This window comes from Ovis canadensis, chromosome 6 (assembly GCF_042477335.2).
Source record: "Ovis canadensis isolate MfBH-ARS-UI-01 breed Bighorn chromosome 6, ARS-UI_OviCan_v2, whole genome shotgun sequence".
Lineage (NCBI taxonomy): Eukaryota > Metazoa > Chordata > Mammalia > Artiodactyla > Bovidae > Ovis > Ovis canadensis.
In genome coordinates, this window is record NC_091250.1 from 45,832,112 (window position 1) to 45,852,471 (window position 20,360).

The 20,360-nt window shown below is 35.1% G+C and overlaps 1 protein-coding gene across 12 annotated transcripts in view; it reads right to left on the bottom strand.

The window, feature by feature from the left end:
* Positions 1-20,360, bottom strand: part of BMPR1B (bone morphogenetic protein receptor type 1B) — a 448,509-nt gene that overhangs the window by 144,012 nt on the left and 284,137 nt on the right. The gene's annotated exons all lie outside the window — the stretch shown is intronic.

Consider the following 20,360-nt stretch of genomic DNA (forward strand, 5'->3'; position numbering starts at 1 on the left):
AGCATTTAAACAGTTTTCAAGAGGGACACAGAGTGGCAGGTACAGAGTAGAAAAGATGATAAGTGTAATTTTTAAGTCTGAGATGAATATACTTACATATGGAAATGTTAAGGACCCATTAAAATGGGTCTCTAAAGTGGGCCCTTCCTATATTTTCTATCTTGATAAACCTTACCCAGAGTCCATTCAATTGGCCAGGTCAGACAACATGAAAATATGTTACTATTCTCTCTGTGTCCCTCAAATCTGTTTGATTTAAGCTTTGTCTAGGTCTTTAAAGTTTCCCGCATCTTCCAGTTCTCTGCCTTTGTCCCAGTTAAGCAAATGTCTTCATTAGGTCTCCATCTGTTGCACGGTGCCTGCCCTTTGACTTGACTCTTTAACTTGAGTGCACTCATTCTCCACACCAAGACTCTACTCAAGCGAAAAAAAAAACCCACTTTACAAATGAGGATATTGAAGCCCCAGAAAGTTAACTAATTTGTTAAAGTTCATACAGTGACTTGTCGGTGGATACCCTAGGCTCTCTAATTTCATAATGTACCCTTTAATCTCTCATCAAACTATTAAGCCTTTTTCAGATAAATTATCAGAGCAGTGAGATTATATTGAAAACTGATGCCTGGACCTGCCACATACTCTACAACTTTTTCTTAAACATCACTTTTTTTTTTCAATTACATGAAGTCAACTCTAATCTACTTTGAGCTCTCTTTTGGGAAGAAGAAACTACTTCATTAAATACATATGTATGCCTTATAAATGGCTTCCCTGGTGGTTCAGCACTGGAAAATCTGCCCGCAGTGCAGGAGATGTGGCTTCGATTCCTGAGCTGGGAAGATCCCCTAGTGGAGGGCACGGCAACCCACTCTAGTTATTCTTGCCTGGGGAATCCCACGGACAGAGGAGCCTGGAGGGCTACAGTCCATAGGGTTGCAAAGAGTTGGACATGACTGAGTGAGCACGCGTGTTTTATAAGATAAATGGTAGTAAGTGAAAGAATACTCACCTTAGGATGAAAGAAAATGCAGCTGTCAACAGCGATGTCTAACACTGCAGTGCAATGTGCTCTTACACAAAAACTGGACCGTGTGGGAATTTAAGTACACATGAGTCACACAGGGAAAACTTTACATGTAACTACACACATGGCAGCCTAGACTGCATTCATTCAAATAGATTAGCTGACAAACAGGAATAATTTTTTGTAAATCCATCCTAACTTAAGGAAGACTAGCAAAATGAGCCTGGTTCCACTGGGGCTTGAAGGTTCATTGCAAACTCAAGCTTAATTGGGTAGGTAGTGACTGTTTCAGCAAAATTTGGCAAAACATCCTCATTTGTTCTTTAATTTATATTCATATACATACATAATATTAATATATTTCATTAATGAAATAATAAAGTACATATATATGTATAATGCATAAATGTATATTTAGTACAGTAGAATTTCTTTCAAAAAAAAGCTAATAATAAATTGAAGTTGGCCTCATGGAACTGGAAAAATAGGGTATTTATGAAACCATTTGTGAGGTATGTAGTAATATAATGAAGCAAAATAGAAAGGGAAAAGGAAGCATGTGGTCCACAGCTTTCTCTTCCTCTGCCTTTTGGCTTCTCTTTATTTTCGGAAAAAATAAAATAAAGTTATTTTTAAAAATTAAGGGCTCTATCAATACCTTTGGGAAAGCGTGTTGATTTTGCCAAGCCATTCAAAAATTGAAAATTTGTTTGCTCAGGTTTATTAATATGAAATATTTCAATTATGCCAAAAGGATAGAGAGCATAAATTGAATACCCATGTATTTTACCAAGATTAAGAAAGCAAACATTACAGATACAATCCTGGACAGCCAGTTCTAATATCAAATACCTTCTTACCCCTTTTATAGATAATCACTACCCTGATTTTGATGTTTACCATTTTCAGGCATATTTTAATGTATATGTGTGAGTTTGTGAGTCTTATGTATATATGTTTATATGTATGCATGCATGTATATGCCAATGAATATATGTATCCATAAACCATATATACTCTTTACAGAATGTTTAAAATATTTTCTATAAATGATGTAATGCATGTCTCCTTCAGTAGCTTATTTTGTTCAATTGCTTATATTTTAGTGACTAATCAATGTTGATAATCATAGCTCAGGTCATTCACTTAACTGCATAACTACACAGTTCTTTATGTAGAGAGTTATTTATCTATTCTACTGTGAATGAGTATTCAGATGACTTCAATATTTTCCATTACAATGTGACATATTCAGATTTTTTATCACAAAGTTTTGATCACTTTGATTCCTCCCTGAATGTTTCTATAAAATAACCCAATCTGAAAAAAAATGAACCCCTCCCTTATTTTCCAGAAGTTTATACTGCTTATAATTCAGGGGGAAATGTTACTAAACGGTTACTGAAAGATTAAACTTACTTGCAGTATTTCATGGAAGCTCAATAGTCCTTAATGATAAAATAATCAAATGTTGACTAAAGAGATTTCATTGGCTGGGTAAATACTGTAGCTTGTGAGTTTACAGTTTAGTAGGCAGGATATCCAATTTTTATAGGATGGATTCTCAAGTACAGAGTAACATTTAATACAACAGATTATTATGAAACTGAACATACACCACTGAGCTACTATTTTCAAACAAATTATTATATTCTTAGAAAAAAATTGGGTGATTATTCAAAATAAGAAGCTAAACAGTACCTGAAATCACATTTTAAAGAATGTACTGAACTGAATCTGTGTTAACATTTTTTAAAACTAATTTTTGGTTAAAATCATAGGCTTTCAAATCAGGTAGCCCTATTTTGTAGCACAAATCTATTTTTTTTTAACCGTTTATCCAAATTTTGGTTATTTATGTTATCTGAGTCTCAGCTTCATTGCCCGTAAAATGGGGATGATAAAATCTATCTCACAGTCTTTAATATAATTTAAATTAAATAATATATGAACTGTAATTATCCTTGCTGCTACTCTCTGCTGCTATAATGGTTACTGTTATTTGTTGGGATCCAGGCTGAGTTCAGGGTATAGATGCTGATACATGCAGTGACACATACGTTAGGGCCTAATTCTCTCCAGGCATGTAGTATATACCAGCAGATTTACCTGGAGCCTAAGGAACTACCTGAGAAACAATTCAAACCTGATCCACAATAAGAGTTTGACATATGCAGGCATGTCTGGATGCCAAAGAATCTCGAGTTCTATATGTGTGTATAAGAAAGTGAAAAAAGGAAGTGGGAGAAAGGGAGAGGAAGAGATTGCGATTCATTGATTGATCAGTTGACATCATGTCTGAAGTTACAACAGAACTGCAAAATTTCTAAAAGCAAATTTTTAAGTTAGAACCAGTACTTCTGAGAGATAATTTATCTACAGGGAAGAATGAAATGGCAAGTCAGACTTGGCAATAAGACCTGAGATTCAGAGGAGGGTAATGCTTTGGTAATAACTTGATAAAGGTGACTATAACCCTTATTGATCCATCTACCTTGCGGCATGTGTGGTCCGTAAGAACAGAGGTTAAACCAGAACACACAATTCCACAAAACCCACAACAGTTTGAGGCCTAGGCAAACATTCTTTAGGTCCTCAAAACAAGAGCTATTAACAATTAACAGCAGGAAGGCAGCTGTTCCTCTTCTCAATTTGCAACAGAGTGTACAAAGTCAGGGTTCAAGCATTAAAGAAGATTGATGGGTACTGGACAAGACCTCACCTTCCAGGATCCAGAACAAGTAATCAGTCTAGAGATGCAGAAATAGTCCGGTAGCCAGGGACAGATCACCACCATCAACAGCAGCAGCAAAACTATCTCGAGCATAGTGAAGAACAGCAATGATTTAAAGCAGCAACATCTGCCAGAAGGGGCCTGGTGCAGCTGTGAGGAACAGCGCTGGAAACACGGTGGTAGTGCTCAAGAATGGCAGCCTGGGGTTAAGAAGGACGGCTTTGAGGAGGGACAGAGTGTTAGTCCACACAGGCACACTGGTATATGTGTGAACAAATAGGGAAATTCCTGAGGATCCCAGAAATACCGTAGAAGGAAAAAAATCGAGAAAAGTAATAAAAGACCTGTTATTGAACACATGGGAGTCAATGAGCTAAAAAAGTATGAACAGGACATCCCTGGTGGTACAGTGCTTGAGAATCTGCCTATGAATGCAGGGCACATGGGTTTGAGCCCTGTTCTGGGAAGATCCCGCATGCTGCAGGGCAACTAAGCTCATCCACTGCAACTACTGGAGCCTGCAAGCCTAGAGTCTGTGCTCTGTGACAAGAAAAGCCACCACAATAAGAAACTAGCTTGCTGCAACTAGAGAAAGCACACGCACAGCAAAGAAGATCTGGGATAGACAAAAATAAATAAACAAATGATAAGACTTAAATAAAAAAGCAATATATATCTGGGAAGGACCAGAAGCTAGTGAGGTACAGGCACCATTGGAAAACAAGATTACCAGCAGAAAATCATGACGGTGAGAAATCAATGCAAATGATATAACTTTCTGGACATTAGAGCCAACAAGGCAAGAGAGTCATACTAAGTATAAAATATGAAAAATTCAAACTTGTAAGCACCCATATAAAAGCTATATAGAATACTCTCATAAAAATTAACTTGAAATTTAAGATTTTTTGAAGAAAAAGAGGAAGAAATACTTTCTTCCAATTGTTTTCACTGTATTATGAAATATTTTATATGTGTGCACTTTATATAATTTCAGTTTAATAATATAATTATTAATACATACAATGTTACTTATAAATCCATTGTTTATAATAATCAATTATAATACACATAATTTAATAATTGTACTTTTAAACAAAAATTTTAAGGATCACCCATTTATATATCACCCAAGCTCTCTGGGCAGTGTCTGCCCTGAACCCACCTCCTTCCCTCCAACTAGAATACTCAATAGCCTCAATTTGTTTTAATTTTTTCTTGATTTTTAAAATAATAATGTACATGCATATACATAATGAGTCTACAAAAATATATTACTCAGTCTGTCTCTGTCCAAAGTTTCCAGTATTCTTCCCTGGAGAATCCCGTGAACAGAGAAGCCTGGCAAACTACAGCTCATTGTGTCGCAAAGAGTCAGACACGACTGAAGATTTAACACAGCACAACACACAAAGCTTGTATAACTAGAGTCATGTTGTGTGTATTTTTTGTGACTTGTTTTTATTCAACATTATGTTTTTGGCAGTCATTCAGGTTAATTCATTTTTGCTATTATGTTAATTCCACTGTGGACGAATATTCTCCAATTTATCCATTCTATTTTCTGTTGTTTCCAAATTTGTCTTGTGTTTTGCTATTATATACAGGACTACAATAAAAAACCTTGTTCCTATTTTCTAAGGCATAAAAGCAAGAATCTCTATGGGATATACTCCTAGGGGTGGAACTGCTGAGCAAAAGAGTATACTAGCTCAATTTCAATGAGCCATTTCAGTTGTACCAAGTTACATTCCCATTCACATTGTATGAGAGTTCCTGTTGCTTCACAGCCACAGTAACATTTGGTATATTTCACACTTTTATATTTTTAACACATGACAGATATATAATAGCATATTACTCTAGCTGTAATTTACATTTCTCTAATTATTAATGATGCTCAGCAAGCTTTCACATATTTACTATCTGAATTTTCTCTTTTTGAAATTCCTATTCATTTTTATATTAGCTGATCGCACTTTTTTTATTAATTCATAAAATCTTTAATATATTCTACACACCAAACCAGGCTTTTTTACTTTTCTTAGCCATTTTTTCTCTTTGATGAACATACTTTTAAAATTTTAATGTCATTGAATTTATGAATCTTTTTATGATTTTCTCTGTTAATGTTTAAAGTTCTTATCTTACCCTAAAAAGATAAATATATCCTTTTCTAAATATTTTAAAATAGTACTGTTTTTCATAGTTAATTCTTCCATACAGATTTTGTTTCCGTTTATGAAATGAAGTGTTTAGGGATTGATTTTAGTTTTCCATATGAATAGCTAATCACTGATTGTAGTGGCAACATTGATTCAAGGCTCACCAGGACTCACAAGAAGAAAGGACAGATGTGCTAGGATTGCTGTATGGATGGATGTGCTAAAGTTGAAGCCCCCATCATAAAGGATGATGAAAAGACAAATAGATTTTGGGAAATTCTGAAAATTCTGAAAATCAATTTGATAAATTCACTCGCTTCACATTTATATGATTTTTATACAGTTTATGTAATTGTTCATGCTGTTACCACTTTACCCCATACAGTATGAGGCAACATTTAGAAGTTTATTTAAACTCATCTGTATTCCTTATAAACTCTTTATTGGTACACCAACACAGCTTATGAAAATCTTGAGAAAAATATTATTGCACTATATACTGATTAAGAATTTTATGTGATAACTCAGTGGTTCTCAAACTAGACTCCCACATAATTCCACAAACGCAGTGCAGGGTTCTGCCGCTATACTCTAAATCCCTCTCTCAGTTTCAGAAATAACTAAATTTATAAAATTTTCTCAATATTAACAGACATAATTTTTTTTAATGACTTAAACCTGCTACTCATTATTGCTTCTAAAGTCTGGTGTGGGTTAACATATATTGAATACACACTTATTTCTTTACATTTCATATACTAAAATTAAACTAACTAACTTTAATATCTATTCTGGTAAGGTCAAAACACTGCTTTCCCCAGTCTGGGGGTCGTCACCCTATGCTCACTTCATGTTAATTTTTCCATCCATAAACTGCATATAATTTGCTTCAAAGCATTTTGGGGAGCAAAAGGTCAAAAGAACATTGGGTATTAAGATGCTTTTAAAATGTAAAACATTTTGCAAACAGAAGTTATATTATATAATAACCTTAAATTATATCTTCCAAATAGGTTTTTTCATAAGTCATGAAAAAAAAATCAATAGGTAATTCCTAAAAGTCAGCTTTATCTATAATTTTAGTTTCTTCAATATCAAGTCTTTAAAAAATAGTTTCCTCAATTAAAGTTAAAATTTATTGATTAAATGTTATTTCCTACCCCACATAATTTCTAATAAAGTTCCTGAAAAGTAGAGCAATGCAAAGTTAATCTATACAAGCAATATAACTCATCTCCAAATAATCTGAAAATATCTATTTTCATAATGGTGTGATTTAAAAATCCATGCCATATCAGTGTGATTTAAAACCAAGAAAGTCTACTAGAATTCAATTGAAATCGAGAATGTATAGTTTACAGATGAAACTTTGACCTCCCTCGACAACATGCTAAAGCATGGCATTGATTTACTTGGAAGAATAGAGTTTCCTAAGAACTTGTTTTGCTATACCTTTACATAAAGAAACCTTGGTAGAGTTACAAAAGTGAGAAAAACATAGAATTAAACAAGAATAATATATTAGAAAATGAGATTTTCTTTTCCTGTTGGTAAATATTAAGAGAGCCAGTCTTCTTTATGAGCTGGCTACCCTCTGACTTGGACCTCCGTTACCCTGAGAAGCCATCTGCATGGCTGCACTACTTTTAAAACTTTAGACATGCGTAGGAGTAGGAAAGTGAAACTGTCTATTTTAAAAGAAAGTGAGACATTATACTATAAAGCTTCTAGAGTCAGAAAGAACTGGGTTCTAATCCTATCTGTCCTACTTTCCAAACTGTGTGATCATAGGCATGATTGTACATGCTAAGTCGCTATTTCATTTCAGATTTCCATTTCCTCATCTTAAGTATAGGATAAAAATAACCACCTCCCAGAATTATTGTAAGGGTTGAATGAAATTATCATAAACACAAATATTCATGACAAAACACTGACCAAGTTATTATTCATTATAAAACCAGAGAGTAAATGACTTTATGGAAATTGTGAAATATCATTTTAAAAATAAAAATATCATATTATGATACAAGTTTCTCTTACTTCTAGGCATTAATATTTATCTTAAAACTGGAAATGTTTTCTTAAAATTACACAAAATATATTTTCTGAAATAATTGGAAATAGATGAAAGATGGAAGGTAAGGAAAATGCTGAAGTTAAAATCAATCATTTAATATGGTCATTAACCAGGAACAGGGAAAAGAAGATAGTAACAAGTAGGGAGGCAGGGTGGGGATGAAGAGACAAAGTGGGAAATAAGGAGGGGACTGACAGCCTGCATGACTTGGACAGGTGATCTTATGCTGGCCACCAGGTCACTCAGGTCAACCTGTTTGCTGAACTGCTCAACATGTAGACATGAGTCACTTTACAGTATGTTTGGGCTTCCCTGAAACCTCACTTGGTGAAAAAAAACTGCCTGCAATGCAGGAGACCCTGCTTCAATTCCTGGGTTGCGAAGATCGCTTGGAGAAGGGAACTGTTACCTACTCCAGTATTCTGGCCTGGAGAATTCCATGGACTGTACAGTTCATGGGGTCGCAAAGAGTCAGACATGACTGAGCGACTTTCACTTTCACAATATGTATGGGATAGAAGTGCAAAGGACAAGAGCTATGCCATAAGTTCCACATGCCTATGGTATCTGTGAATCAGTGTTTGATCTTACTATGCTTTATGGCTCTAAAAGCATCAATTTATACCACCGACAATATAGTTAATAAACAAAAAAGTACGTATATCACAGAAAATACCTCATCAAAATTTACCAAAATTAAAAAAAAAAACCTGATTCTCAACCTCTGGGCAAATCATATTAGGCAATTTAGATTATTAAGAAATTAAAATCATGTTGGCATACGCATCTCATTTCTCTTCTACAAGAGAGAATGTGCAGTATAAGAACAGCTTCAAATTGCTCACTGCAGCACTGTTTACAATAGCCAAGACATGAAAGCAACCTAAATGTCCACCAACGGATGAATGGATAAAGAACATGCAGTATATATTCACAATGGAATATTACCCAGCCATAAAAAGAAGAATGAAATAATGCCATTTGCAGCAACATGGATGAAACTAGAAATTATCATTCTAAGTGAAGGCAGACAGAGAAAGACAAATATCATATACTATCACTTGTATGTGGAACCTTAGAAAAAATGATACAAATGAACTTACATACAAAGCAAAAAACAGACTTACAGACATCAAAAACAAATTTACGGTTACCAAAGGGGAAAGTTTGTGGTGGTGGAAATAAATTAGGAGTTTGGGATTAACAAATACAAACTATTATATATAAAATAGATAACAAGGTTGCACTGTATAGAACATGGAACTATTAATATATTCAATATCTTCTAATAAACTATAATGGGAAAGAATCTGACCCAATGATTTAATCACTAAACCAATTAAACTAACTACATATCAGTGAAAAAAAAAAAGCTTATAATTGACCAAAAAACTGGCTCTGCTAGTTAAGAAACATGACTTCAGCAGTCTTATTTTAAGCTCACACTGTGCTCTGAAAGCTGTACCCATCTACTTTATACTGATGCAGTAAAAGAAAAAAAGTCATACTAAGTAATTCTCTATTTCTACCAATAATAATTTTAAAAGATTACATGTGGAGTATTAATGAGTAACTCAAAGACCATACACATTGTATGCTAGCTAATTTTAAACAAATAAATATTTTTGCACATTCAAAGAAGTATGAATTACTTTTGTAGAATAGTGTGTCCTAGGTCACCATTCTTTCCTTCTCTATTATTCCTTGTCTATCTCATTTGCCAACAAGCCTCTGATAACAAAGAGAGAAATACATTTCAAGATTAGTAAGCTAAGATACTACTGTGAATAATGATATATTAATTTACTGTTGAAGTTAAAAGTGGTATAGAGAGGAATGAAAAAGAGAGAAACTCAATGAAGTGAATTTCACACACAGAAAAACTTAATATTTACCTGTAGAATTAATGTATGAAAGCATATATGGAATTATAACTATACACCGTGCTGTACTCAATATGCCAGTAAATTTGGAAAACTTAGAAGTGACCACAAGACTGGAAAAGGTCAGTTTTCATGCCAATCCCAAAGAAAGGCAATGCCAAAGAATGTTCAAACTACCACACAATTGCACTCATCTCACACGCTAGCAAAGTAATCGCTCAAAATTCTCCAAGCCAGGCTTCAACAGTACGTGAACAATGAACTTCCAAAAGTTCAAGCTGGATTGCCAACATCTGCTGAACCATCGAAAAAACAAGAGAGTTCCAGAAAAACATCTATTTCTGCTTTATTGACTATGCCAAAGCCTTTGACTGTGTGGATCACAACAAACTGCGGAAAATTCTGAAAGAGATGGGAATACCAGACCACCTGACCTGCCTCCTGAGAAATCTGTATGCAGGTCAAGAAGCAACAGTTAGAATTGGACATGGAACAACAGACTGGTTCCAAATCGGGAAAGGAGTATGTCAAGGCTGCATATTGTCACCCTGCTTATTTAACTTATATGCAGAGTACATCATAAGAAATGCCGGGCTGAACAAAGCACAAGCTAGAATCAACATTGCCAGGAAAAGTATCAATAACCTCAGATAGGCAGATGACACCACCCTTATGGCAGAAAGTGAAGAGGAACTAAAAAGCCTCTCGATGAAAGAAGAGAGTGAAAAAGCTGGCTTTAAACTCAGCATTCAGAAAACTGAATACCATGGCATCCGGTCCTATCACTTCATGGAAAACAGATGGGGAAACAATGGAAACAGTGAGAGACTTTATTTTGGGGGGCTCCAAAATCACTGCAAATGGTGACTGCAGCCATGAAATTAAAAGACACTTGCTCCTTGGAAGGAAAGCTATGATCAATGTAAACAGCATATTAAAAAATCAGAGACATTACTTTACCAACAAAGGTCCATCCAGTCACAGCTATGCTTTTTCCAGTAGTCATGTATGGATGTGAGAAAAAAGAAAGAAAGCTGAGGGCCAAAGAATTGATGCTTTTGAACTGTGGTATTGGAGAAGACTCTTGAGAATCCCTTGGACTGCGAGGAGATCCAACCAGTCTATCCTAAAGGAAATCAGTCCTGAATATTCATTGGAAGGACTGATGCTGAAGCTGAAACTCCAAAACTTTGGCCACCTGATGTGAAAAACTGACTCACTAGAAAAGACCCTGATACTGGAAAAGACTGAAGGCCGGAGGAGAAGGGGATGACAGAGGATGAGATGGTTGGATGGCATCACTGATTCAATGGACATGAGTTTGAGTAAGCTACAGCAGTTGGTGATGAACAGGGAAGCGTGGCATGCTGCAGTCCATGGGGTCACAAAGAGTCTGACACGAATGAGCTACTGACCTGAACTGAAAAATAGGAAACTATAAAAGATGAGTGAAAAAAGAATATGAATAACCTATTTAGAATTTATTAAACTGTTAATGAGTACATATATAGACTAATGCATACTTTCCAAGTAGTAATACAAAAATAACCTGTTTATTAACTAAAAGGTTTTTATCTTCAAGTGTTCAAGGCAGAGCTGCAAACAAAATCCCAATAAACTGTACTGTAAATCTTAGCATAAATAACACCAATGTATCAACAAAGTGCAGAGTGACCCAGGGTGAAAGAAAATCCTGTATTATCTTGAAGCAAAATGGTTTGCCTTGAGTTAAAGAGGAAAACAAATTACTTCCTGATGGTCAAATGTATAATAAACAAATAAGAGAGCAAATGTCTTTGTATAAACTTTTATATAGGAATTCCTGCCTCCAACATAAACAAACTGTATTTATAGGTTAAGCTCATTCACAGCAGATAAAACTATCCTTTCACACTACTCCAGGTAAACCAGTTAGCACAAAAGTACTGAGTTCTAATGATACTAAAATATCTAGAATTTCCTTTCCTGCTGTAAATACCACAGCAACAACTGGGAGGCTTTTAACTTAGTAGGTTAAAATAGAGATGATAGCCAAGGCTGCCAGTTAGGGAGACTCATGTCCTTCCTGAATGAAGCTTGTAGTTGTAAAAACAGAGGCCCAGATGGAATAGTCTCTCCCTGCTGGCCTGGCGGCACAGTGCCAATTTCCTTGCTGAGGTCACAAGTAGGTATGTGAGGGAGGGAATGGTGCTATGTATTTTGTACAGTGGGGAGAAGTGAGCAAGCTGGTGTTGGATGAAAGAAAATTGTAAAAATCAATAGAGGTACTAAAATCTGAAGTTGTCTAAAAATGTAGCTGATTTTACCTGATTTCAAGTCCAGGGTTATTTCTGTCCACCTTGAGATTCTTGTGTCTTCATTACTAATTCCAAACAATAAAAGGCTCCTCATATCACCCGTTTCCTGACGTGCCTTTGAAAGTCATTGTTCTTGAGTTCATTTCTTCATAGACAGACTCAAGTCAGGAAGGTTCTTGACACCTGACCCCACAGACCTGCATCTCTTAACATTCATGGCAAAAGCATAAGTTCTCTATTTGGTAATAATTCCTTAAAAGATGGACTTTGGTCAGACCTGGGTTTAAATCATGGCCCTATCATTTATTAGCTATGTGAGACCCATCAGGCTACTTTATATCTTGGGGTCTCAGTTTATCCTGAAAAAGAATCAGAGTAAGTCACTCAACTTATAAGGAAATCATAATAGTTAATGAAATCATAGCTACAATGCTTGGTGGAATGCCAGATATATTATTCAGAAAACCTTGATAAATGGTGACTATTATTAATGTATAATTTCTCACTCACAGATTCATATTCTTATTAAGTCTGCTTTAACATAAGTAATAAATGCAGCCTCCTGTCTACAGTAATTTCAAGGCACACTCCAAGTTGAGTCCCACAACACCCTAACATGTTCCAATGCTTAAATCTTACTTAATAATAAACATGAAATTTTATTTCTTAGATGCAAAATTTTAAATGCAATACAAGTTGAGAGGTAACATAAAGATTTAAATTTGCATCACAGGAGCACAAGTTAAGAGATAACTTCATTAAAAAGTGGGAAAGGGGACTGAAAGTATTCAAGTAGTTAGTTAATAAGTCCCTTGCAAATCATAGAATTAACCAAGAATGTTCAGCTGTCCAAGCTGGGTTTAGACAAGGAAGAGAAACCAGAGATCAAATTGCCAGGATTCCCTGGATCATAGAGAAAGAAAGCAAGGGAATTCCAGAAAAACATCTACCTCTGTTTCATTGGCTATGCAGAAGCCTTTGACTGTGTGCAGCATAAGAAACTGTGGAAAGCTCTTAAAGAGATGGGAATAGCAGACCATCTTACCTGTCTCCTGAGAAAGCTGTATGCGGGTCAAGAAGCAACATTTAGAACTCTGTATGGAACAACTGATTGGTTCAAGATTGAGAAAGGAGTACGACAGGACTGTCTGCTGTCACCCTGTTTGTTTAATCTATACACTGAGCACATTGTGAGAAATGCTGGGCTTGTTAAGTTACAAGCTGGAATCAAGATAGGCAGGAGAAACATCAACAACCTCAGATATGCAGATGATACCACCCTAATGGCAGAAAGTGAAGAGGAACTAAAGAGCTCTCTATGAGAGTGTAGGAGGAGAGTGAAAGTCAGCTTCAAACTAAATATTAAACAAAAACTAAAATCATAGCATCTGGCCCCATTACTTCATGGCAAACAGAAGGAAAAAAATTGGAAGTAGGACAGATTCCCTCTTCTTGGTATCTAAAATCACTGCAGATGGTGACTGCAACCATGAAATCAGAAGGTGTTTTCTTCTGGGCAGGAAAACGATGACAAACCTAGACAGTGTGTTGAAAAGTAGAGACATTCCTCTGCCAAAAAAGGTCCATATAGTCAAGGCTATGGTCTTCCTAGTGGTCATATACAGGTGTGAAAGCTGGACCATAAAGAAGGCCGAGTGCTGAAGAACTGATATCTTCAAACTGTGGTGCTGGAGAAGACTCCTGAGAGTCCCTAGGATAGCAAGGAGATCAAACCAGTCAATATTCAGGGAAATCAACCCTGAATATTCATTGGAAGAACTAATGCTGAAGTTGAAACTCCAGGATTTTGGTCATCTAATGCAAACAGGTGACTCACTGGAAACGTCCCTGATGCTGGGAAAGATTGAGGGCAGAGGAGAAGAGGGTATCATAGGATGAGATGGATGGATGGCATCACCAATGCAATGGACATGAACTTGGGCAAACTTCAGGAAATGGTGAGGGACAGAAAGGCCTGGCATGCTGCAGTCCATGGGGTTGCAAAGAGTCAGACATGACTGGGAGACTGAACAACAACAAACCATAGAAATATTAAAAAATAGTTTTCATATATTTGGATTGTAAACAACATTATAAGCTTCAAAGGAGACGAAGAAAATACTGATTAGGATTAATAAAGGTATTTCCAATACACCTATTTCAAATCACGGAAACAAAATTTTAAAGTGATCAGAAGCTTATGAAAACAGTTACAACTAACAGGACTTTAAAGAACCAAGATTCTTTGACTTAAAAAAAAAAAACCAAAACTTTTTAAACCTATAAGAGAAATACAGCCTCTGAAAAAAAAAAAGAACTATGTAAATAGATAAATGATAAAAATATAATGCTAATAACTAATAACCCCTTCAGACTCAAGTTTACTAGTAATTAAAAACATAAATATCACCTTCCTCTATCATATTAGCAAAGGTTTTAAAATTATAAATCTCTGAGCACCAAGAGTTTGAGAAGATAGGTAATACATCTTTAAAATGAAAAGTACCAATCCAATGAAAATATATACTAAGGGATGGAGAATAGTCAGACTATTTTCATTTACTGGAAAGGTTGGTGGAGCAGGTCACTTAACTGAGGGAGGAGGAGACAAGAAGGTATAGACATCATAGGCTGAGGCTGAGACAAGCCTCCAGTGACTTGCTCAAAAACATTTTCATCTTTCAGTACAAGCAATTGTTTCCAGAAATGAGAATGGAAAGAATTGAAGAGCTCCAGTTCCTTTGGGGACGGTAGGGACAGGAATAGAGAAGCGAAGTCTTAAAAGAAGATGAGATGTACAAAACAAGCTTGGTTTACTCCTCTCTGACCCTTTAATTATTGACATTTTTTAAGACTCTAAGATGAAAGTCTATATAACATAGAAGAGAACATTTGGTTCTTCCATTTTCATTTTCAATAATTTTCCAGCTGTAAATACAATGGTCATCTTAAAGCTATAAAACAATATATAACTATATATTCCCTATTAGAAGCTTAGATATAATGAAAGTATTAACTTTGTTTCTGCAGTTTCTGTCTTTTGCTTCAGGACTATCTGCCATATCCTACTGCAAAAGAGAATGTTTGTGAGGGCATAAATCTAACTGTACTAACAAAGAGAGTGGGAGAAATCAGGGAAGCCAAAAAAGAGTTTCTGTTATTTAAAAATAATTTTGTTTAACTATGATTATGAGTGGAAAAGACCTCCATCTCAGTTGGGAGCAATAATTACTGGCTTTAACTTTCAGGATTTGTGAAATAATACAAAGGAGTCTGAATATATGACAAACTCAGAGATACAACAAATTAGGCTTTACATGCAATACACAGAATAAAAAGGGCAATTATAAACAGATAGGGAAAATCACAATGATAAAATACTGGCCCTACATTTTTTTAAATCAAAATCCTAACTAGCTACTTTAAAAGCTGATGTTTGGCAAGTTATACTGCCACTTTGTACAACATTTGCCCTATCTATAAAATAAAACAGTTAAAGAAGAAGCTTTTGAAGTTTCTACTTCCATGATTAATTCATTTTTCTCCTCTCACGTTCTGTGAATTCTATGCCGTGCATAGCTATAGAAAGAAAAGGACTAGCAAGCTAACCTGCTAACAAAGATAAAAGTTTAATTATTTTAGCAAAATTTTGTATGCTTTTTTGACTTCTTGCTGGTGGTAGTAATGGTATTTTCTTTGCCTTCATTTGCTTTTGCTGTAATTTTTTAATATTGAGGCAAACTCAGGTTTTTCTCATCACGGGCTGATGGAAACAAGGTACATTCCTAAATCCATGACCACAATAACTTCTGCTGTTTCCATTTTACAAGGTTTATATCACTTGATAAGTCAGTACAATACATAAATTTGCACCTATAACTCTTTGATAAGACACCTATCATACCTATTTAATTAACTACAAGATAGTTGTGTGGGCAAAATAAATATGAAGAAAAATTACAGATTGAATTATCGTCCATACCAAGCAAATTAAAAAGCTACCAATATTTCCTGTGAAAATACCCAATCTTGTTTTCATTCCTAAGACAGATACAATTCAAGGTTAAACAAATGGAAGCGTCATAGTCACCACCTGGGAGAGGTTTATGACTTCAATTGCAGTGGAAACCACTAGTAGAGTACACAGAGAAGTAAAAATAACCAAAATAAGGAAAGTGTTGAATTATTCTAAATAGTGCATAAAGGTATACCTTGATTCTGGCACACAAATTATTTCACATACAAAGTAAATATTTTATGTATGGTGGGGAAATAAAACACAATTAAAGAGAAAGTAAAATTTTATTCACTATCTGAGCTCAAAGAAACAGATGCTATTTTTCAACTACTTTTTTAAACATTGCCATCATTTTCTTTGAACATTTCTATTTTGAGGGGCAAATTCTTCTGACTGAAATGAAGTATCACCTTTCAGTCTAGAGAAATTTTAAGTCATGATTTTTTATTACTTCCTTAAATCCTTAACTTTCTCTACAAGAGGAAATAAAATTAGGAGGTATAACTTTATTGGTAACATTGAAGAGTCATTCCACTCTGTGATTTTTTAATATACATGAGGATGGACCCATTCTCTCCTGAAATTCTCTTTGGACCTTTTGGAAGGTATAACTCTGTCTTCAATTTGCCAAAGCATCAGTTAATTTATCACAGCAATTCATAGAAGTGCAGGAACTAGCTGATTTTGTTGATATATTTCATGAAATTAATTAAATATCTGCAGGCTATTATCCTCAATTTGTATGTGCTAACCAAGATAATTTTGAATGTCACTCAAATAGGTTATTAGTTCAAAAAATATCTACTTGCATGGATGAATATGCCCTACTATAATTGCTGGTAGAGAAACAAATTTAAGTATTGCTACTGTTTCAAAAGCATTTACCAACTTCATAAGAGGCTTTTCCTTCAATCCAGTTAACCAAGGTTTTAAATTACATTAAAGTTAACTCTATAAAGAAAAGTGGGTTTAAAATAAATTTGATACAGTTTTTCCTTAGTTCAAGTTCTTGAGTATCTGTTTTATGTTAGGTCTTGGAAAAACACAAAAGAATTCATTTTAAAATCATACAAAATTATATATTCAATTGTGTATAGAAGAAGCTGGTGAGAATGCCCTCCTACATAAACAACTGCAGTGTTCTGTGTGCAAAATTTTTAATAATTTAAACTGTCCTGATTCTTCTTTGTAAACTGAGAAACAATCATATCTTTCTAAGTAGCAATGGAGGAAGACTAATGCTTTGTGCATTTTTATATATTTGAGGTCCTTTTTTCCACAATGTAATACATTTGACAGCTGGGCTTCTCATGTTTTCTTAGTTCATGTACATTAAATGCTAAATAATACTGTTTTTAAGTTTTGTGCTGTAAGAAAAAGTAGAATAAACTTTAATTCTGCTACAAAAATTAAATAAATAAAAATTTAAAACCTGGCTACGTACATAGCTCACAAACTCATATGGGAAGACAAAAACATTGTATCGTTGACTTTGCAGAAGTGCTGAGGCCATGGTCTGCACGGGAGACCAGACCATAGAGGCTGACAGTGGACCAGCAGGGCATCTGAGAAGGGATAACTTCATTAAGGCTAAAAGGCAAAGACCTGGGAGAGGGTGTTTCATGACAGAAGAAGCAACATAAACAATTCCAGAAAGGAGTAAAAGCATGGATTGCTTTAGAAATACAAGATATTCCAATAGTGTTGGCGCATAAAGCAGAGGGAGAAGGAATACTCTCACGGAGAAAAGAGAGATGTGGAAAACAGCCCAGAGCAAACAGCAAAAGAGGAATATAGAACAAAAGTAGCAGCCAGATCAGAAGGGGCTCTTCAAGAAGGGACTCATTACGCCAAGAAGCCTGACCTCTATCTATGAGCAAAAGAGGGCCAGGGATGAGAGGGCTTTAGTGAGAAAAAGTAGAGAGTTCATCCTGGTGGGAGACGGCTCCCTCTAAAAGTAGTATAGCATATGGACTAGGAGTACAGCAAATGACGTAGGGGCCGTGACAGGGGGCTAACATTAACATTTTAAGCTAAATTCACTAACTTTACTTCAACAGATAGTTAAAACATGATACAAAAGATCCTATCCATTTTTATAATATGTCTATGTATGAAATGCTTCCCCATTTCACCGTGGCTGGTGGCTCAGATGGTAAAGAATCTACCTGCAAGGTGGGAGACCTGGGTTCAATCCATGGGTCAGGAAGATCCACTGGAGAAGGGAATGGCAACCACTCCAGTATTCTCGCCTGGAGAATTCCACGGACAGAGGAGCCTGGTGGGCTATAGTCCATGGAGTCACAAAGAGTTGGACATGACTGAGTGACTAACGCTTTTACTTAAGTATGAAATGTTATTTACAAATATGATAAATAAGCAATATTAGGGTTGACATTAAAGTCAAAAATAATATTGAGATAGTGTTTCAAGTTTTAAAATGCTCAACCAGCCTTCAACCAATACACATCTCATTTTAGAGACTGTCAGTCTATACCACACTTTTCTATTTCCTCTTTTGATTAAAGGGAAAACTTTATTTTATTGTAGTAATTTTGTTAGCTTGCTTTCTGACCAAAGTTTCCATAGGGTACTTCAGAAACAAGATACCAGAACAAATAAAAATAAAACAAATTTTAAAAGGCTTAAGAAGTCAATTATCACTGATTGAATATGTTATTTATGTAACATATAAAATGAATCAGTTAAAGATATTAAAGACCTGAAATTACAATCTTGATCAAGAGTTATTACCCAAAGGTATTAGCAAGGAAAATTTTGAGAAACACCACTCTAAATCAACCATGGTTGCATTTTCAAAATAAACAAAAGTCTACATCATCCCATTAATAAAACGGTAGCCAATACCTTAAAAAGTGAAAAAAAAAAAAAGATGCTTGATGCAGAGGCTAAAACAAGCACTAAATGAAAGTCAAATACAGTTTAACTTTAGATATCAGATTAGCCTTAAAGCACATCTGAATTAGTAAAGCTGATTTTGAAGCATTTTCCATTATTTTTAATTTTTATGTGATTCAACAGCAATGATATTCTACAACTACTGGCTTCATTTTAAGATATTTACTTAAGATATTCCACCTACTGTTTTGGACATAAGTTTATCTAGTTTTAGAACGAGCTGGCTCCTGAATATTAACTCTAATACAAAGCCTATCCAGAGTACTAGCTTTTTCTTGTATCTCTATTGGTCTGCAGTTTAAGCTCTACTGCAGCACTCATGTTACTTTTGTTTTTAACTTATCTATGTAATACAAAAAAAAAAAACTTTGGAACTGTAATCACCATCTATCACCCAACCTAAAATTTTTAAATACCACAGTAGTGTTATCCCACAACTAAAAAACCTACAGGGAAATTTTCAATCTCTCGGTTGACAAATTTCATCTAGTTAATGCCAAACCTACAGTAAAGCAACATATTACTTTCCAAATCATGTGCAGCAGACATAAAACACAAGTGTATCAATGCATGGGTGTCCTAAATCAGAAAACACATAGAAACCAAGTACTTTCTGTCCCCTTTAGCAACACTGCTTTTAATGTCAATCTGGGTTATGCAAAACAATGATGATAAGTGAATATACAAAAGCACTATAGTCACATAGAGAATCATGGGTCAAAGTGCTACCTGTGATGAAAGGGGGGAAAAAGAAAAAACTATGATGTGGAGCAGGGGATGTTAACTTAATGTCTTTAGTAAAGAACCACATTTTGTGAGGACCCAATCTAGCAGGTCACTTAGACAAGCAGAGAAATTCTCCTAAACACTGAGTCCTTTGCATCTTGGATTAAGAAGCCTGTTCTGACTTTTCATCACTCCTGCTTTTCTCTGTTCCCAGAAGTAGTCATTATTTCATTTTAACGCACTGCTGAATGGACACTGGATTTCTTTCAAAAAGACCTTATGTTTCTCACATCTCATATTCACAGTCTACACATTTTCACAGAGTCAACAACATCTTCACCCACTCATCTGAATTTCTTCCTTATTCCATTTCTAAACCAGCATCCACTATAAACTTACTAATAATCATGTTTTAATACCAATATAAAAAGTAAACACAAATTTACAAATCAGAAGACTTCAAGTCTGAGAGAATGAAGACACAGAAATTTACTGACAGGACACACCACGGAAT